General features: G+C 38.7%; 1 protein-coding gene across 1 annotated transcript in view; it reads right to left on the bottom strand.

Moving 5' to 3' along the window:
* LOC122980554 (adenosine receptor A1-like) overlaps positions 1-22,214 on the bottom strand; it is a 719,840-nt gene that overhangs the window by 443,052 nt on the left and 254,574 nt on the right. The window lies entirely within an intron of this gene.

Here is a 22,214-nt window from a genome sequence, read left to right as displayed (position 1 = left end):
ATGCTGTAATGCTACACAATCCTCTGTCACATGTATTGGATCCCATCTGCCGTCTTTTTTGTGCACCTCAGCTCTCAGCGTCTTTTCCTGCCACTGAGTGAAATTCCATAGTAGCCAAGATTATTATCTATATAGAAGGAATGATTTTTCTCTCTTATTCTCCCTCGACTTTTTTTTCTCTCTCTCTCTCTCTCTTTCTTTCTCTCCTCAGTACTCAACTTGCCATCCAAGGCCTGAGAATGATTCTGACTTCAGAGGGATATCTCCCCCTCACATCCGTGGCTCGCTCCCTGCCAATGCAGAGTTAGCCTTTCCTTTCATGCTGTGCCCCTGGGATTATCATATCAATCTGCGTGACCTGATTACCAGGCTGCGGTTGGCTGCCAGAGCACTGGATCAAGCGATCCCTCCATTGCTGCTGTCTAATTAACACCAGCGTGTCATTGCTGCACTCCCTCACTGAATCCTCCTCAAAACGTAGTTTGGCAGCGATTCTCGCTTCATCCGGGGGCTTCTGATAGGTCACGATTTATACAGCATATGCAAAGAACGGTTTTCATATATTTCACTATGTGTTGCTATATATTAATGCTGATACGATTAGTCGATTAATCAGTTAATTGATCTACAGAAAAAAATGTTTGAGAACTATTTTGATAATGGATGAATCCGTTGAGTCATTTATAAAGCAAAAACTCACAAATTTTCTCATTTTACCTTCTTCATTGAGAGAATTTGCTGCTTTTCTCTGTCTTATATAATTGTAAACTGAATATTTTTGGGATTATAGACTGTTGGTCAGATAAAACAAGACAACTGAAGATGTCATCTTGGGTTTCGGAAAACTGACAAGAGTTTTTTGTTATTCTATTAGATTTTATTAAGTTATTTAAGAAAACAACAGCAGATTAGTTGATTATTTTCATTATTCATTAATCTGCTGATATTTTTTATGAGTAATAAAAAATTGTTTGGTCCTTAAAATGTTGGAAAATAGTGAAAAATGTTGCAGGTGACATCTTTTCTTTTTCTTTGTCTGACCAACCGTCCAAAACCCAAAATATTAACTGTATTATAATAGAAGACCAAAGAAACAAATATTCACATTTGAGAAGCTGGAATCTGAGGAATTTATTTTTAAATACATTTTTAAATTTCTGCTTAAAAAATTTCTTAAAAGATCAATAAATTATTGAGATAATTACGAATCGACTAACTGACTAACCATTTAGACTATAAAAACAAGTAAATTGAAGATGCCACTTTGGTTTTTACAGTTTAAGTACTAAACAGCTAATCATTTATTTGGCAAAATAATCAACAGATCAATTGAAAGTGTGAAAAATTGTTAGTTAGTCCTGCTGTGCTGCTCAGTGGCTAGAGGATTGTGTTTTGCTGTTCAGATGAGGTGTTTGATTCCCTGCTGGAGCATCCATGCTGAAAATATATGCAGTCATGCTACTGTGGCGTTTCAGATAAAAGCATCTGCAGAAATGGCATATGTTGCGGTAGTTAGTGTGATCACAGGCACATTGGTGTGTTTTGATTATGAGAAGTAACAACTGCCATAACATCATGTGATCAGGTATCACACCCAGATGGATATTAGAGGGAACCGTTCCAGTGGCCTGTCATTAACAGGTGTGTAATTAATTCCCCATGATAGGCCAGTGTGACATTAATGCGGGTTGACTGTGTGGTGGTTCGCACTGTGGGACTTAAATGACGACAGCCACCCAGACGTGTCCTTGTCATCCTTGTGTCTGTGTGGCCTCATTACTTCTTTGGCCAGTGACACTTCTCCTCCTCCTCCTCCTCCTCCTCCTCCTCTGCTGCATTCCTCTTCCTCTTCCCTGGCATGCTGTACCCTTCTTGTGGCTGCGTAGCTCTGTGCCACCGGATGGGCGTTTATTTGTTGAGTTTTGCGTTAGAGCAGGATTTAGTTTGAAGCATCTGAGGACAGACGTTCAGCCCTTTTATTGGTATTGAACAAGGTGAATCATTGCAATGACAAGACAGGGGTGAGCATCTCCGTGTGAAAAGAGGACAATCAGACATCACCTCATTAGGTAGGTGCGTAGGTTATGCATTGTGCTAAGGACAAAGTTGTTTGAGTTGTCAACCCACACCCAATAAATATTTGAATTATTCATAACAAATGGAGAAATTCATAATGTTCCCGATTAGCATTTTAGCATAATTGATTCTCAAGAAAAGATGGAATAATAAATCACTGCCGGCCTCCTTTTACATGAAAGAGCCACCTACATTATCCACCCAACCCCTCTCCCCTTCTCAGCAATTCTTTTTTCATCTGCCATTTGTATGCTTTTCATTACCTATCTGCTCCCTCATGACACACCAGTAATAGCCTTGGAGGCATGCTGGTAAACAGTTTTGACAAATTAAAATCATCCAGCTCAAGTGAAGAGACTAAAGCTGTAAACCAGGGGAAGGAGGAGGGCGCTAGCTCCGTTTTCCAGTGACAAGGCTGGCTCAAGTACACGCTGTGTCGACTGTGTTCACGGCTTTACTCAGTAAGCTGTAGCTACAATGATTCATTTCACTGAAATCTACAGTGTAAGCCTCAGACAATTGCCCACTCAAATGTGTCATCTGTTAGGATGTTGAGATAACAGAGTGGTGTTAAAAATATGAAATTATTTAATGAATCTGATGCTTTCCTGCTGCGTGTTGTGGTTTGTACAGGAGTTCCCTGTAGGATGATTAGCACCTCAGTCTTCTGGGCTTTCATAATGGGCAGAAATATGTGTGACGGTGACAAGCATGTAACACAGATTGAGAAAATAATCCACTAACGATGAATAACATTATTAATCCTGTGAATATAAAAACATGTTTGTGACGTGCATATTGAAGCTACAGCAATCTTAATAATCCTCAGACCACTATCCGCTATTTTTTCCTACTTTGAAAAACCCTTTTTCTCTTAACCCTCCTTCTTTAATATACTTTCATTTTGCGTTATATATTTAGAAAAAAATCAAAATGAATAAACATTTAATCCTCTCACTGGGAACTGCAATCCACATATACATTTGATATGTAAGCATATCAACAGCAAAAGATAAAAACAGTCACAAAAGTATGCTTTTGAAAACAAAAACAAAAAAGCAAAACCAAAGCAAAATGACAGTATTTGATCTTTTTAAAACTGTTATCTAGAATTCATGTTGTCACCACCTGAAAATGCTGCACTGCAGGCAGTTATTGTGCAAGATTATCACTACAAAAACGTTCTTAACTTCCTGCTCGACAAAATCACTTCCCATCCAAGACACTATCCATCTTCATTTCCTATCATGGCTCACTGACAGGGGTTTCCATCATGTGTCATTATTGGTGCATGAGGCAACTCAGCGGAACAATCCGCCACTCTGGGAAATGCATCAATCACCGACTTCTTGTCCCACCCTGACAGCTCAGCTCAGAGACAACAAGAGCTGTGTCCCACCATAAGGGCGCACTTGAACCTGAGCTGGATGGGTCCAAGCGAGCTCAGGCTGTATACAGTGCGTAATTAAGATTAGGGACTTGAAAACGTGACAGCAGTAATACATGCCTGAATGGCTGTCAGACCTTACTTTGTGTGACAATGTCAGCGGATGAAGTAGGCATAACTGTCAGAGCAAAGCCTGAGCAGAGACAGGTGTTAAACATTTGAGCAGTAGATGAATAAGTCTGTTTACAAGATAGAAAAATGCTAAGTGATACAAGAGAGATGCAACATACTGTCAATTGCAAATTAAACCTACAGTTGATCACTGCATCACTGCAATTAAGTACTTCTACAAAGGATTGCAGTCCCTCAAAATGATCAAATATGTAATTAGGGGCCTGGAATCTGAAATACATTGGCATTTACCAGGCAGGGTGGGTCTAATGTTGTGTTCACATCATATGGGATGAATTGTAGGGAAATATTCCCATGTTTACGACACGCAAGGGTTAACGTCATTGTAAAACTCTTGTGTTGAGCTGAGTTGGTCATGTGAGGGGTAAAAATACTGTGCTTTGACAATAAAGTACTATATCCTGAGATGTAGTGAGGCTACGTAACTTTTTAAAAGAAAAAAATAACACATTCTGTGTCTTACAAACAAAAAGTTGAAAACGCACCCTTCAATTCAACACATTCAGGGGTTTTGCTGCTGCAGCATTACTTTGTCTGGTATGACTAGTGGGTGTAATGTAATTTTAGATAGATGCTGCTCTTTAACTGACATTACTGAGTCAGTTTGCTGAATAGGACTATTCTCTTTTTGTGCTATTGTTACACTTCAATTTACCAGTATCCTGTAATTGTCTCTTGTGGCCACAGTGGCCGTTGTTCAGGAAAAAGTGACATTAAAGTTGGGCTTAATTACCTTGAACGATAGCTAATTTTATTCCCGCTTCATCGCCTAGTCAGCTATATACAACAGTAGAAGCTTTTCAGGGAAATCTGAGTTTCCCAGATGTAATTATGACTTGGAAGTTGACCAAGTCGGAAACTGGTAATTAAAGAATCTCTGATATGACATGTTCACATTATGAAAAAATGCTATAGAGTTGCATAATGGGAATTGCAGGATCCAAGGGCCTAAAAGTTCAGATACTCATTTTGCCAATTCTATTCAGCACTGAAACAATACTAAATTACTGGAGTACCCCATTAAGTGTCATGTACATGATCAAATCATGTCATATATTCACATGGAAACAGAACTACAGCAACAAAAACAACATACTTAATGGTAGGAATTTACGATAACACTTCATAGGTTTCCGGTCACCAGTGAGGCAGATCAATCCGGGGTCTTCAGAGGGCTGCAGGGGCAGTTCTGGATGACATTCAAACTAATTTCATGGACATTTTGTATTTCAATAAATAAACAAGTAAAAGTATGGGAGGGGCATACTGATAAAAATAGAGAATGAAAAATTGAGTGTTGCTTGGGTCATCTCTTAGATCTAAGATGTTGTGACTTGGTTTGACTTCAATTAAATCCTGAGGGAGGCTTCCCAGTCAATCTGTGATCTTTATCAAGACGCTGCCTCTCAGATCTCTATCTCTTGCTGCGACCCATGGGAAATGGAGACGACTTTCATGACAATGGTTTGGACTCCATGCTATTTCTGGCTGGCTCCTCTCCCTCCTCTGCCTAACAATGCTGTGACTCTATTGACAACCTCAACCTTGAGCACCAGTCCCAAGCTTGATGTGCTTTTTTTCTTCCTCCCTCTCTCTCTCTCTCTCTCTCTCTTGGTTTGTGCTCTCAACCCAAACAAGTACAGAGGTTGAATTTGTATTTTTTTCATGTAGGAAATGAGTCACTCATTGCTCAGCTCACCTGGGAAATTTAGCAGCACTGCATTTGATAATTCATGACTGAAAGGAAAACTATTTTAGCCGTTGAAAAATCTTGATTTTCTGTTGTGCATTGAGAAATTATTCTCATAGCTGTTAAAAAACAAGCCAAGTTTATACCAAAGTCCTTTTACATGAAAGGAAAACAGTATGCACACTGATACATGCTTGCATTTGCTTACACACACACACACACACACACACACACACCCTTAGTGTTAGAACAGCTGCTGCAGAAGAGAGCGCCTTGCTTTTCACGCAGCCATGATCGACGCAATCCTCACCAACTCCCTTAATCTCTGGCTCTCCTCCCTCACTGGAAACTGTCCTGTGATGGTTAATTACATGCTTTGATCTGGGTTTGTTCCATCTGCATGATATTTCACGTACTGTAATTGTGTTGAATATTCACAAGGCCTGTCATCTGCTGCGTTGAGTCCTAGCACTGCAGACCTGCACCGGGTGCCTTCGTTTAGGTGGAAGCTGTCTGCGTTTAAGGCTGAGGAAGTGTTCTGACTTTAAATTGCATCAGGAGATATTGAATGCTATGAGATGCACCACATTCATCAACAATGCTTAGATATCTTCTCTATGGACTCACAGAAAATCAAATTCACTACTATAAAATCAATTCCTTATAGTTCTCCCTCAACACTCGAACCACATGCATTTATTGGACACATGAGAGGAATATGACATTTCCAATACCCTCTGCAGGAACTACAGTAACATCCATCTTCTTATCTGACATATTTGTTCCACATCTTTAGCTAGTTACTATCACTTACTGACACTCTTGCTCTTTAATGATTTTGCACCATAAAGAAAATTAAGGGTCCTTCACTAATTCTTTGATTTAACGACATACTGTAGAAACATGCTGCTGCTATCCTGTTCAGTACGAATATGCAAGTGTCTCAGTATCTGTAAAAACAGCAAATAACTCAGACTAAGTGGCATATTATGAGAACAATGATGATAAAAAGTTATGGCGATGTTCCACTGTGTAATTCAAATTTGTTTTGATTCAACATTTCTGTTTGAGTGGAAACGTGATACACAAAAGGCCTCCAAAATTCTGTGGTAATTTCGGAGGCCTTAGTGTTGTTGTGGTATTATCTGTGTCTGTTATGAAAGGGTGTTTTAAATGCTTTGTTGCCCTGTTGTATGCACAGAAAATTGGTTTGGAGGAAGAAAGACTTTTCAATGTAATTCATTCTAATACAACAACAACAAAACCATTTACTACAGCCTCAAATGACCTTAAGAGTTGAAACAATACCTCTATGACACAGTGTCTAAAAACTGAACATTATAAGCATCACAAATATGTAGATTTACCGTGAGGCTACTGTGTTACTTATTAAACTAAATCTTTAATCTTGTAATTTGCTTGTTACATTTACAGAGCAGAGGCTACCGATCTGTCAGATGCAGTTGGATCTTACAGTACATAATATTTCCTGATGCCAAACACTGTGCAGCTCCAATTATTTCTGATCTTTGTCTCCGTAACAGGTATAATAGAGAGGAAATTTCACATTAACTCAACATTCTGTGCTACAGCAGTATCAAATAAAGGTCCAGGTAAACTCGCTGAAATTGGTGAAATCAAGGTTGTGTGATTGTTTGAACTTCTTACACAGATACACAGAACAAGGACATAAAATCTAGAACATATAAAGAGAGATTATAAATAAAATAGATAAATGTTGGTCTTTTGGGCACAAAGCACACGGTTTGGACTCAGAAAACTGAATATGTGCCAAAATGATCATTGTTGAGTGAATTTATGCCTTAAAATGTCATGTTTATATATTGCAGTATAAATCAAACCCTAAGCTACTGTAAAATGTATTTTGAAAATTCACAAAAAGGTGCTTTAAAACACATTTATGTACATTACTTTTTTCTATTTAGGGAGCAAAAAAAAGGAAGTTATTCAGCATCAGCAACGATACACCATTAATTAATTATTCCTCCTGAAAAAGCGCCATAAGCTCTGAAATCCCAAATCATTCACATGTTGTTACTTGGGGGACAGCGGCTCCTCTCTATCAATGCTCTGTTCGTGGGTGGCACATGATGGATTTCAGAGCGGTGCTCTTTCCATCTCCTGACTGCAGAGATTGCCTGGGGATGCTGGCGGGTCCCTGACAAGCAGGGCCTCCTCCATGCCTCACCTTGATCAACATTCAGTGTTGCCCCCTGAATCCATCATGGGCTGTGACAACACGCCCCATTTTGGGCTTTTTATAATAGTGGATGATGGTGCTGGTGGTGGTGGCTGGTGGTGGTGGCGATGACGATGATTATGATGTAGTGTCGGTCTCAAAAATGGATGGAGAAGCTTTGATTGAAGTTCGATGTATACAGCATTTTTGATTAATAAATAAATAGATGCACCCGTCATTTAGATCCTCGTCAGGGTTGCAGCGGGGGTGAATAATGTATTATACAAGACCAGGAAATGTCCTGAAGCTATGACAACAGCAAGCTGGACCTTTTTTAATTTACAGCACTGAGGAATAATCATTATAAAAGACGAATGAACAGGAAATCTCATGTCCTTTCTGTGTCCTGCTGAGAACATGATTGCTCATATTACAATTTACAGACATGAAATGGATTCAGACATAAAACCACAATACAGCACATAAAGTAAAAACCTAAACAGAGAGATGAAATAAAACATAAAACATATAAAAAAATAAAAGCTGCTTTTTTCTTTAAACGTCTATAGTTCATATAGTTATTCTTATGAAGTAGTCGGAGATATTTGAGTCAAATAAGTGCGAATAATGAAGCCCTTTCTTCATCATCATTGCTACTAAGTGGTCTGAAATGAATTCAAGACAGATGACCCAAAAAGCTAATGATATTTCTTTGATAATCACTTGTTTGATCTGACATCATTATTGCTTCTAATCTGCTCATCTGCACAAACTCGTCTTTGTGTAAATGTTTTTGTACAGATTAACTGCCATGGTTTACCTCATTAGGCTCAACTTGTCAGATGGCTTTGTCATCAGCGGGACATGTTGAGAATGAGGCTGCGAGACAATTAAATATAAATCTACATCATGCAAATGCAATTCGTAATTATGATTGTATGTCAAAAAAATTATTTGCATGTTATTTGATCATATCCCCAACAGACTGGACCGCTGAGGTGATGGAATGAATGATACTGCGGCAGTAAACAAAGATCTGACAGCTGACACATGAGTTTTCATTAGTCAAACGCTCATTTGGAATAATGCTTTGCCAATTACATTTCATGAGGGATGCTGTGCTGTAGTTGTAATTCAACTACTCATTAATATGTTTTCCACAGCACCTGATGTAAAAAATGCATGTATGATGTATGACATGTTGTGTTGTGGTTACCAGTGCATCATTGTTTCCTTAAAGGGGACATATTCTGCACACTTCCAGGTATATTTTTAATCTGGGCCTCTACTGGTATATCTCTGCATGATTTACAGTTTAAACAAACTCCTTATTTATTTTATACTGGCTCTTTATGCAGCCCCTCAGTTCAGCCTCTGTCTAAAACAGCTCCTGTCTCTTAAAGGCCCTCCTCCCGATTAGGATTGGAGCCAAATCTGAATCCGGTATTCGGCAAAGCACAAATAGAGGTTTTTTTCCAATATTTATGTCATACACGTATTTTAAAAATTATTTGTGTTCAGGAAGAAAAAAAAGTCAAATAACTGGTTTTCCTAATGTGAGTGCGGTGGTTATTTGTGCTCTGCCTTGTGCTGACGTGTGTGTGTTGCTGCTAATCTGCATATAATGAACAAAAAATGTAAACAATTTGGGATATTTTCAGAATATAAGGTAGTCCCAAACTTGGAAGTATCTCACAACTCAACCCTCAGGTAAATCTTCAAGCAAAATTTCAAAGATGTCCGTATTTGAAAGTATTGTTGTTAGCTTTTTTAAATAAAAATTATGCATGCAACAGTTTCTTACATTAAGATTAGTTTGCTGCTGACCGAGCACTTTGTCTTGACGTGTTGGTTCCAGTGATATGTTGGTGATTTCAACTTGTTTTTCCATCACAAGCTCATGTTTCCCGATATGATCTAACGTTATTTTCTCTGTTGTGAAAACGCGAGTGCAGAGCAAATTATCTTCTGCTGTTTCACTAATTGTAGCTCATGGCAACGTGGGTTAGCTTGCACGTTTTCGAGCTTTAACAACCATTAGTGAGTGTATCCTAGGGTGACCACATGTCCGGAAAAATTCGGGATAGTCCCGAATTATGAGCAGTTGTCCCACATCCCGGATCCTGCCCTGTTTGTCCTGAAAATAAACCATTAAAAGTAATAGATAATATGAACAAGCTAAAACAAGAGCTGTCTGTATGCTGTGAGACTCGACATGACTTGGGACTTGAAGGCGAAAATGCTGAGGAGACTTGGTGACACAGTAATATTGAAAAATGCTACACTGAACATATTGTGTCTTTTGGAGCGCTGACAAATTGTCATGAATAGTGAATAACATAACAGAAATACATGCAACAAGCTGCTGCTGTCAGCAGAAGAAAATGTAGAAGACTAAAGAACCCTTTCATCAATGATCAATTAGTCTACATGGATTAACCTGGTAGCTCAATAGTTGTTCTTTATTCTGAATCCGTAAAAATATTCTGATCAAATCAATTAGCCTATAGGCTATAATTCCTGCTTTTAATCATTAAAAAGATTATTATTGATGTGTTGTCATTTGTGTATTGCACTGATTAGACTACCATAAATAAGAGATTGTTGATGTCATACAACCTGTTTTTACAGCAGATGACAGAGAGTGCAGCCGCCAGTGTGGGAGGAATTTATGATAAAAAATATCTAAAAAATGTGTTTGTAAGCTCCTACAGCAGACATTTAAAATGACTGTAACATACCTGTCACCTGTGCATAATGGTTAATGCGTCTTGTAAACAGTCAGTCAGGACACACTGCGCTTCATATCATCCTCTGAGCCAATCCATCTATCTCTCTATTTTATCCATTAGTCTGATATTTTGTTATTAATATTATGAATCCTTCTGACATTTAAAATTAAGCCACCTATTTCAGTCATTGGTTCAGTTTTTTCAACATGAACATGTGAGTGACTGCCGTAAAATTTAAGTGAACTAGTATTAACACTGTGAGTCAACTGAACTCAGGAATACTAGATTTGTTTCCAGTGAGGTATTATTGAGCTTATATAGTGATTTTCTGAGGTGAACATTACTATTGCTATTCTAGAAACAATAACATTCTAGTTATTTTTGAAATATATATTAGCCTACTTGTAATCCTGTTCTGAATTTATTCTTTTTTCTGAATAAAACAGGAGTTGTAGTCTTGAGAACAGGGGAAGTGTAGCTGCAGGCAGCCACAGAGAAGTAGTGATGTGACATGCACGCCATGCAGACAGATGTGATAGGCACCGTATTGATGAAATGAATAAAATAAAATTAATTTTATGTAATGGATAGTGATTTACACACTGTTACATACAACACTATCATTGTGCTTCTTTTTCCTAACAGTTGACTTCATGAACAAAAGTAATACATTTTAGCATTGAGTTTTGACTTTCACGTGTTTTACTGTTCGTTGACACTGAATGTAATATACTGGAGGCCACGCCAACTGTGACCACGCCCACCCTGACTCCCCTGTCCTGAATTTCACCCATTCTCATCTGGTCACCCTAGTGTATCCTCATAGCTGTCCTTTTCAAAACAGTAACATTTTTAAGTTTAAAATAGTTTTCTTTTCAATTATATTCATTGTTATATGAGTTTATTGCTGGGTTTATGAAAACCATAAACAAATATTACATTTAAGTGTTCATAATTATTATAATAGTTTATTGAAGAACACTTATTTTAACACTTTAATTGTAATGGTAATAAAAACAAAAACAGGATTGTTATGCTTATTTCCACCTTTATTTGAATACAAATACAAATAATTTTGTTGCCTCAATAAATACAGATACAAATACTGGGCTCTCTGCACATCCCTACTCCTGATGAGCCCACTCTGTTCTGATTGACCAGCTTTCAGCTTAGCCGACATCTGGCAGCTCAGGAGGCTGCATCAACAAACCACCTCCTCAAGTTTTGGAACATTGACCATGTTTAGCATAGATATCCAACACCATATACAACAGTATATAAATAACAGAAAAATCACAAAAAGCATAAAATGACCCCTTTAAAAGGAGAACCAGCAATCTTATTTTGGTAAATGTCACCAACAGAGATACAACTGCTGCAGGTTGCTACCACCATGAAAAAAAAGCATGACGTTGCCACAACCTTATCCAGCACTCTGGAGGCAATTTTTTTGGAGGAATACACATGCTGCCTTTTCAGGACAAAAACAGCTTGAAATAGCCCAGAATTTCCTCTGTAAATACCATTGACTTCAAAGACAAATTTCACTCTCCCTCTGTGTATTCTGCTCCCTCACTGCAGTGTCGGTGCCATTCCCTCCAGATGACTGCTTTTATTTGATATCAAACTAATGAGATTTCCATTCTCAAAGCATATCCTCGTGCTCCCTAGTCTTAGCGAAGATTCCATTTATGTATATACCCTGGAATGATATTTGTTTTGCATATTTACATAAGACATATCCACCGTATCTATATGTTTTCCAAATGCCAATGTTTTATTCATATATTTCTCTATCATTTGCTTTTCATATCCTCTGCCACTTAAACCGCATAAGCTGTCAAAAAGAGTGATACGTATTATTGGTGTGTTGAACATATAATTTAGTTTGCAGCTCATGTGGGCGACAGCTTATATGCATGAATACAGAGACTCTCAATCAAATAGAGCAATTATAATTGATATTCTTTGAATAGAAGTTATTGAAAAATTACTTTGCTCAGTGCTTTTTCAGGAAGTGTGTATTCTCTGTCTTTGCTTGGAAAACTCTGAAACTAAAAGTGTGATAGTTAATGAAACTATATGTACTTATAAGAAACAGCTGAAGTTTATTGTGCTGGACTGTATTAGGCAGCAATAGAACCCAACTTACTAACCTTAACTGAAGAACATCTCCTCAGAGCTCGACTGACAGTCGGCGAGCACAGTGAACTTATAAACCGAGAGATGATTGACGTCCCAGTGAAGAACATGACAACGCACGCTCAACCGAGCTGGCAGATGACGCCTCCTCTCTCGCTCAGGAAAACATCAGTTTTTTGAGCGACAGAAATCATCTTTAGTATTTGTCTCTCTTTGGCCATACACACAAGTGCACAAACAGTGCACGAATGCATGCACGCACACTCACACTCACAGTCTTACATCGGCAGACAGGACGTCAGATAGTGAAGTGTTCAAAGTCCGAGTATAAAATATGTCCTCCATAACTGCTGGAATACGTCCAGGTTGTACTCTACTCACCGCCTCACTTTGTCTCCCTCCATATGTCTCCTCTCTGTGGCACATACACACACACACACACACACAAACAAGAACACAAGCACTGAATTATGGATGAACCCTTTGACACTGTGATGATACATTTGTCACATCTATACAAAGTCATTCTTTAAAGGGTTGTCCCTCTTTATGCCGCCTAGAGTTCACATTTTGTCACTTGACATTTACGGAGAAGCTTATGACGGCCCTAAGCGCTGATGTCTCACTGCTGCTGACACTGAATCCAGACTCCGTAGACACCGACACAGACAGCACCTGAGGGCCTGCAGTGGTGCAGAACACAAGTTCCATATTTGGGCTCAGCTTTGAGGTCCAACTGAGCAGTTGTAAAGGAGAAATCCAGTGATTTAAAGAGGAGACACTTGCTGCATTTTAAAGGATAAGTGTGGTGATATTCTACATTTGTCTTATTGTCAACACCAAGAGACAAATACCAACAATAAATTAATCCAGATAAGTGTTGTATGTGTAGCTAAAACTATAAAACTATTAAAAACATATTTATAACCCATACTGTTGAATGCGGTGGCATGTTCCTGCATTACAATGGACTGTAGTTCATTTTAATCTCACACACTCTGTCCTGCTGCGGTAAATACTAACTAGGACACCAAACAAGTTCCTAAAAATAGTCCCCAAACAAATTCACTATTAACTCCTGTTTGAGTGAAGTTTTCTAAAAACTACAGTGCCCAACTTTTAGATTATTTTGCTTTTTTTTTTTTTTTTTTAAATGAAGGTATATATTTGTGACCCGTTTTTAAAGATTTACATTTTCAGTGAGCTTGAGGCTGAGTTCCTCAGACAAGGTTAAGGTGTTGTTGGTTTTGGTCTTTTTAAAGGGATTTGTTTGTAATAAGACAAATAAAAAATATCTGCACTATTCTGTAAAACAACAAAAAAATTGATCAAAATTAACACCAGTAATCATACTTTACATTCATGGCCACCACCAGAGTCTTTTGAAATCCATGGTTGGATAATACAATTCTTTCAGTTTCTATCCATACAGGTACAAAAACATTTAAGTGGAGCATTGTTGTGGTGTTTATAGCAACAAACACCAGACTTTGACGCTACGGTAGCTGGGATGGTCCAATCCATGAAGCATGTATTCTGCCACATTGACATGCATCAAAATGCTGCAGGTGTTTGGGCTTACACAGAAAACAATGTCTGCAAGTATTTTTCTCTGTGTGACAAACACATATCTGGACCTAAATGCAAATGCAGATGTGGCAAATACAATTTTTAAAAAAAAGCAATTTATTTGAGTGGTTATTAACCAAACACAAGTTTTGAGGCAGGGAAATTATCACTCATAACTTTTGAGATGATGTCCAAGGCTGAGGGCCCACTGTCACTGGTGTTGCCAAGGTTGGACGCCCCCTCAAATTGCGAGGATTTGAGTTGTTCTGACCCAGCAGCGCCATAAGACTGCTCATCACATCCAAAATGGGAATTTCAAGCATAGAGAGAGAGAACATCAGGATGATCAATATTCCCCTCCTGATAAGAAGGTAACCTGTCAGGGGAGGATTCCCTTCAAGTGCCCTGGCTATGATGTGGTTCTTGTAGCAGGACACTGGGCCTCAAATCTACCCAATCTTTGTGACAGACCACATATGGCAGCTAGGATTTGCAGCTGAGTGTCATCCTGCTCCACTGCTCCACCCACCTGGCTCTTTGAATGCGCTCCTCTAGAAGCAGTTCAACTGCTGCCCCACACGGGTTTTCATCACAGGGATCCATGATGCCACAGCAAAAATGACACAATGTAATTGTACTTTTTTTGTGATTTCTTTCATGTGAACTGAAAATAAACAGCAGTGCCCAACAGCTACGGATAGCTGAAAAAGGGGAACTGAAAATCAGGTCACTCACAGCTAGCCACAATCATAAAATAAAAGGTGAAACAACTGTAATTGACCTGAAAATACCATACGTAATGGCAAAATGAGAAGCAATCAGAAGCCCACCCACTGCTACAGGGGCTAAGGGCAATACAATCAGCACTTAACAGAAAAGCAAGAAAGGGAAAAAACCACATACAATCCTCAGGGACACAAGGCACCTGCACCACAGTGACGGATTGTTGATAGTGGAGTCACAAACATGCACATCTTACCTACAGGTCTCAGATGAGGCGAGTGAAGCAAAGCGGAAGAGGCGTAGTTACCTGGATGCTCTTATAGACGGCAAGCCAAGCCTCCTAATGTCAGTCACATGAATTTGTCGATAAATGGTCTCAAAGATAGATAGATGATGGCATCATTCAAGGTAAAGACTGTGGTGACAGTCTGAATGAGGTTGAAATAGATCTAACTAACCAAAACTGAAACTGAAATATACAATAGTAGCTCCTAGAAGTCAGTTTCTACAGATGAACACCTTAAACACTTTTGCACTCCCTCTCTCTTGACACAGAGTTTATTCTCACTTTGCAATCAGTTCTTACGCACAGACAGAAAGTTGTTAGGAACAAGCACAATATATAGCACAAATACTTAAAATACTTAAAATATACCAAACTTAAAGAATATGACACCTTGAAGTCTTGATCTGAACATATACAGTCATCAATCTGGCAATTAGTGGTAGTGAACCAAGATCAGGATAAACTGCACTGGGGAAGCTAATTGAGGAAAAGTTAACTACGAGCAGCTGACCAGCAGAGATGGGAAAACTCAACTTGGGTGACTGGTGGACAGGTGAGGCGTGACAGGGCTTGAAATGCTGGACAAGATTCATAAAACACACAGAAAACAGACTGATACAGCCACTACAGTGCAGGAGGTGAGCAGGAGAACTGGAGGCAGAGGAGGATGGAGCAGCTGTCGCCATGACAAAGTGGTTAAATTTTAAGTAATCACATTTTCAAACATCTGTTCTTTTTTAGCTTGAACCAGCATGTAGTGTAAGTCACTGCGTGGGTTTGTCTGGCACATAAATTTTACTTACTGCACATGTTCTTTTGCAGGGCACAGCTGAAAAGAGTGCACAGATCAGCTCAAGTTCAGCTTATCATAAATAACTAGCTTGGTCTGACCAAAAAAAAAAAAAGATAAAAATGCTTCTTAAAATATTTCCTTCAAAACCTATTGTGATAACCTCCGCCACTAAGAACTTTAAAATCAACATTTCTAAACTCATTTGCAAAATAACATGACGAAATGTGAAATGTTAGGCCGAATGCTTTTCAACACATTGACCTTCACTTCTCTCTGTGCTGTAGCACTCACGGTCCTCATCTTTTATTTTGAGGGATTAGTGTTTTGTGGTTATCTTTGAAAATTTTAAAACTGTATCTAAGATCTGCATTCACAACGAGAACCATTTCAGTCACACAGTGCTAATACAGAGGTATATTTTCCATGTTTGACATGTCCCAAACACGTTGCTAATCTGAAACAAAGCTAAGAGATCCAAGATTTCACTGTGCAAGTCACTCTTAATACTGTAGCTGTGGCTCCCTTGAGGTGACGTAGCTAATAAGCCATTCTGTCAACTCACTAACGCCCTGACAGAAACACTGAATGGGGGGGACATAAAATAATATCAACAGACATTGTTGCACTGTAAAACAATGACAATAATGAAATCATTGTCATGATATTTAAATTTAGAAAAAGTAGTTATACTGAGATTTGTATTAGTATTTGAGCTGTTTAGAAACATGTCTGCACTAAAACAAAAATCAGGAAATAGCCCAGGAACCTGGAAATGGGGCTTGAGACATGTTTTCAGATCTTTATGCTTGGTGAATGTTTGCATTAGAAATGGTTTCTTTCACTTTGCCAAATGGGGCCGGTCTCCTCACAGATGGCCATTGTGGTTCCTGACTGGCCCTGCGAAGGGGCGTTGATTCAAATGAATTTCCATTACAGAAAACTGGCTGGCTCGAATAAATCATAATAAAAACGGAACTTGTGGCCTGTCATCTCTCAAAGATCAGCTACCTTGGGACACTGCTGAAACCTCTCCCATCATATGCCCCAGTGAAGCAGAGACAATGGGAAAGAGCATGGAGAGGATTTCTGTGCCAGAGGGAAAGATTTTCAAAAGAGATTAAAATACAGTTCACTTTTTAAATGTTTCCTCTTCTTCTGAGTCTATAGGCTGCTCAGCTATGACTGTTGATGTTTTTTTTCCCCAAAAAAGACTTCTGTATGCTACTTTATGCTTTGTTACTGTGACCATCACATCTGAATTAGTTTGATAAATCATCCACGTCATATGGGAACTGCCTCAAACGCTGGAGGGTTTAAAGTGTTGTTTTGTGTTTGGTCAAAACCCACAGACTTATCAGACGTTGTCTGGAAGCAGAATGAGGGTGTCTGCCCCGCTGTAATACTTCACTGAAATACTTATCAATTAGATGGGATGGAGAAATGTCAGGCAGAGAGACTGTTGGTCCCTCAGAGCACTTGTATTAATATTGTTTGTCACTTCTCACAGACATTAAGCATGTCAGCGTGTCACACTGCAACCCTCTGGTTCTTTCAAATTGGCCCTCTGGGAATGGGTGTGTGCACTTTTCTTTTTTCAAATGTCAAGCTACTCTATGGCCAAACTTCATCAAAAAACATATCCATCTCCCCCAACACATCTCACTGGATCTTTAAGAACTAGAAGATTCAGATCTGCAGTTATGTCCTGTAGTGTTGTAGAGTAATATAACAACAATGGTTTATAAGGAGCAACATAATGTCATGTTTAGGCTTGAACATGCTCTCTTTACAAATCCAAATCTGATGGCAGTTTTTCCATTGTCTCTCTATCTTCTCCCCATGACAACACTCTTGTTTTAACAGCTATACTAGCTGTCAATGCCTCCCATTTCCTACTGGTCGACACTGAAAGCAGTGGCTTTGAATTAAATACCCCAAGTCTCCGTCCTCACTGTCGGTCCAGATGGTGGTTCAGAACTGTTTGAACTGCTACAGTAGCTTAGCTTAGCTTAGCTTAGCAAGGCTTGAGCAGATGCAGCAAAGGGAAGGCAAAGTGACAGAACATGGGATGTGAGTGAGGGTAGAAATTATCCACAAACGCTAATAACACAGTACAGTATTTTAGTAATCCACGTCTCCTAGAAATTAGTCATATATGACTAAATGGCAACAAAAAATATATTTTACTAGAAACGTAATTCTGGCTGAATTACTTTTTTTTCTGAGAAAATGTTAATTAACATATTTGGCTGCAAAAAAGTTGCAAAAATGTTGATACTGGATGTATATGAGTTCAGAGACAATGTTCCTAGTTGGTTTTTTTCCCACCAAATTATCGGATCCTGCATATCCACAAGTAGAAACTACACTATTAAACTTTTTGTGGTTATGTTAAGGCACTGGCAGCACTTGGTTAAGGTTAGGGAAAGATCAAAGCAATGACTTGAAGCACAACATGCTTATTAGTATTTAAACGCAACAACACTGACCTTAGCCAAAGTGCTTTTGTTGCTTAAACCTAACCTCACCCCAGACTCAGGATGCCAACCACGGTCTCTTGTGTTGCAGGGTTGTACCAATAGTAATGGTATTATTTCCTCTACTGTATGAATGTGATGTGGTAGAAAACACAGATTTTTTCACTGATATTTTGGGGCAGAATTACTGGGTTTTCTCTGGAAAAGGAAAATAACTTTTGACATAATTAACACTATAGACTGGGATCAGAATCAGTTTATAGTGTAAATAAAGTGAATATGCATATAATGTAATACCTTAATAAAAGTGGATTTAATATTAATATTAAATATTTGGGTATATAACAACTGCATGCACTATCAGAGAAAAACAGAAAAATGAACCTTAAGCAGACATGGCTGAGCTGGGCTCTATAATATTGTGTGTGCATTACAGTATGTGTTACATTCTGACCTATAACAACATGAATATACCCATATATCTAGTACATTACTGCATGGATATTTCTTCATGATTCTTTTCTATTGTCAGTGAGTTCCGGTAAGAACAACACACTTGCCATGCATGCAAATGAGCAGTTATTCAAATGCTCACTTTAAAAAGAAAAAAACTTTTTGAAGTTCAGCTGTCCATCTGGTGGGATCCTCTGGCTGCGTTCAGATAAACTGAATATGTTGAGCTTCACAGATCTGAATTCCCTTTTTAAGATTTATCATATGTATATTATATATTTTTTCAGTTGTGTAGTTGTGGGTATTTTCCTTTAAATGTGCAGTTTCAGTTATATTACATTGTGTGTATTGACTGCTGTGAGCTATACTTTTGCACCTAGAAGATTTATTTGTGGAAAATATTTTATCTTGACCAAACAGCTGCAACATATTTTCAGTCAACTAGCTATATCATAATATCTGGATTCTGTTTTGACATTATGAGATTGCTGCACTTCACACACTCACAGGCAAAACCATTTATTTCCTGCCAAAAAATTGAAAGATACTATAAAAGAAAACTGAGATGAAAATACAAAACAAACAAATGACAAACTAGTACTTTATAATGTAAAACCCACAGCACTCTGGAGCAGCATTAGTCAATGAGTTGACGATATAATGCACTTTTTAGACTTAAGTCAGCAAGGTATACTGCTAGTCCCACCCTCATCCACTTCAGGTGGACAAGTTTATGCCCTAAAAAGTGTCACTCATCTTGACAAGGAATCTACATTGAAGCAACATCTCGCCTGAGGCTGAGCATCCAAAAAACTGATCACAGGAGATGAAGGAGCAGATGGCAGGCACTGCCAGTCTGTAAGTGCAGATGCTGTTTAGTCCCATGACGCCTTGCTAGGTGCTCAGCATTAATGGCTGCGGTGTAAGTTGTTACATTGCTGGAATAATCCATGTATCGTGTTATTCACATGTACAGTATCAACAACAAAACAGTTCATCCTTATTTGTCTTTCTCAGGGTATGCCATCTTATGGTAAAGCAACACTAGAAGACTCATCACTCATCAGTCTTGTACTGATAGGAAATGCAATTCAAAGTCTTTGTTTCAAGTCTGCCACTCATGAAGGTTTCCTGTTTTGCATTTCCGACTGTTGGCCAATGTTTTGTTGTTGCTATCACTTACCTTGATACCTCACTAGCATCACACTGAAAGCCACAACCTGGCTCGCTGCTGACTGGACATACTGTGTAGGACATCAAAAGATTCTCTAAATGCTCCAAAATAGTACAATTTTTGCTGAAAGCTGACTACAGGCGAGCAAGGTATTTTAAGAATGTACACAAAGAGTCACAGGCACCCAAAGGTTGCTACTGTAGTATATATCCTATTTAATCCTGCAGAGGTAATCACATTGTAGCTGATATCTCTTCATTTCTGTATTCTGCCTACAAATCAGGCCTGCCTAAAAATGTAATGTCATTCACACCAGACCATGACGGTTAATTTGGGAGCTATTTTTATTGGTTCATTTAACATGGAGGCTGTGCATTAATAAACATTATTATGAATGTGCCAGAGTTAGCCGAAAAGCTAGTTTTCATCTGTAGTCGCCAGATGTTAAATAGGCATCCTAAATCCTTTTTGTATCCTTTATGTAATGATGTTTGTTTTGATTATATTGCGAGAAACCTCACTCTCTCATTGCCAGAGTGAAAATCACCCATGGGTGGATGTGGCCTTTAGTCAGCAGCTTGATGCTGACTTCCAGAAACAGAGCAGTGATGGACAGGTACAGGCAGGGTTCCCCGGGGTTGCCAACTCTCTGGGTTCTGGTGTGAGACTCATGGTTTCAGGCTCTGTCTCATCCTCTCATAACACCAAGGCAAATTTTGTGCCAAACTGTATCACCACTGAAGCTAGCTTCATGCTCGACACAGTGTCTCTGGCACGAGCCATGCAAGCTGGGGAATGATGTCATCTAGTCTTGTGTGTCGGCTCCACAAGTGCAGTGCTTGGTCATGCATCTCCAATCTTTAGGTGCTATGTGTGCTGCGCAGTAGGCTGGCTGACCAGATTTGCCTCTACAAACATCTGTGCTTGCACTTCTTTCGTTTAACCTGCATTTAAACTTCAGTAGTCATTCATTGATCTAGGCAGGCAAACAAAAAGGTATGTAACATTGTAATTCAGAAAACCTGTTGTCAACATGGCTTCTCAAGTGACATGCATTCATGTAGCTAGGTAGATTACAGCAAAATATTATTTTGAAATAATCTAAAGGTGGAGGAAAAGTCATTAGGATTCATCCTCTGGAGACCATAAGCATCTGTACAGAATTTCATAGCAATCGATCCAATAATTGAGATATTTCAGTCTGCATCAAGGTTGACAAACCGACTGACAGACTGGCATTAGCATTCCTACAGCGATGCCACTAACATATAGGTAAAAATGATACATCACCAATGACAGTAAAAGAGTTGCATATTGAATGTACTTTTATATCATTGCTTTCTACGGAGAAAGAAAGAAAGAGAGTTAGAGAGAGACTGTGTTGAGGTGATGAGAACAGATTCGCCTCTGTAGATTAATCTTTTCTTATTGAACTCTACTGTGAAAAGATGAGATCGTCTATCTCTGAGAACAACAAGTCCCCCAAATTAAACAACCAAATAGGTCATTTGACCATGCACTCCAGAACGACCCATAAGAGTGTTTTTAGATCGTTTTCTAATCAGGCGCCTCTATCAGCAGTAATTGGCAGGACAACATAATTTGTCTGTGCTTTCCAAAACTGTTACAAATCACTGTTAAAAAATATGTTTTATCATATGACAGTGTTATGGTTAAGTTCTGGTCAGGTTTAGCACAAAAACCACTTGAGTAGGGTCAGGGAAAGATCATTGGGTTAAAATGATGATTTGAAATGTGGTGTAGGTTAAAGTTACTATTTCCTTAAAGTTAGGCAATCTTTGTCATCACACCAATAGTAAACACCATGACAATTGTAGTTACATTTTTTAAAAAAAAATGGGATGGAATCATGACACTCGCAGTTGGAAGTCGGAAAATGGGAAAAATACAGGTAGCAAACAGTGGTTTCCTGCAGCAAAGTCCACTAAGTCTACTTTTTGAATATGGAAATTTGTCACCTTATATAGACGCCATTTTTCCTGTTCATAATTACTACGGCTGCTAGATGGTGTCTGTCACTCAAATGTAACTATAGGTTGTTTTTGGCAACTAACATTACGCCCTATTGTGTCGTTTTTGCTGCGAGGACAGACTCCTGAGAACGACAGAGTGGTATTACTTGTAGATTGACTGATTGTGATCATGTTACAAATACTGCAGCTCTTTCAGTTCCAATTTAATTGATACAGTGTGTTTCCTGCATGCAAATGTGCTCATCATAAATGCTCAGATGTATTAGACAGAATGTGTAGTGTGTATTCTTCTGCTGGCACTCATCTTAAAATGTAGATTAGTGCAT

The sequence above is a fragment of the Thunnus albacares genome, chromosome 4 (assembly GCF_914725855.1).
Source record: "Thunnus albacares chromosome 4, fThuAlb1.1, whole genome shotgun sequence".
Lineage (NCBI taxonomy): Eukaryota > Metazoa > Chordata > Actinopteri > Scombriformes > Scombridae > Thunnus > Thunnus albacares.
Note: the sequence above shows the minus strand (reverse complement) of the source record. Positions and strands in the feature narration are given on the sequence as shown.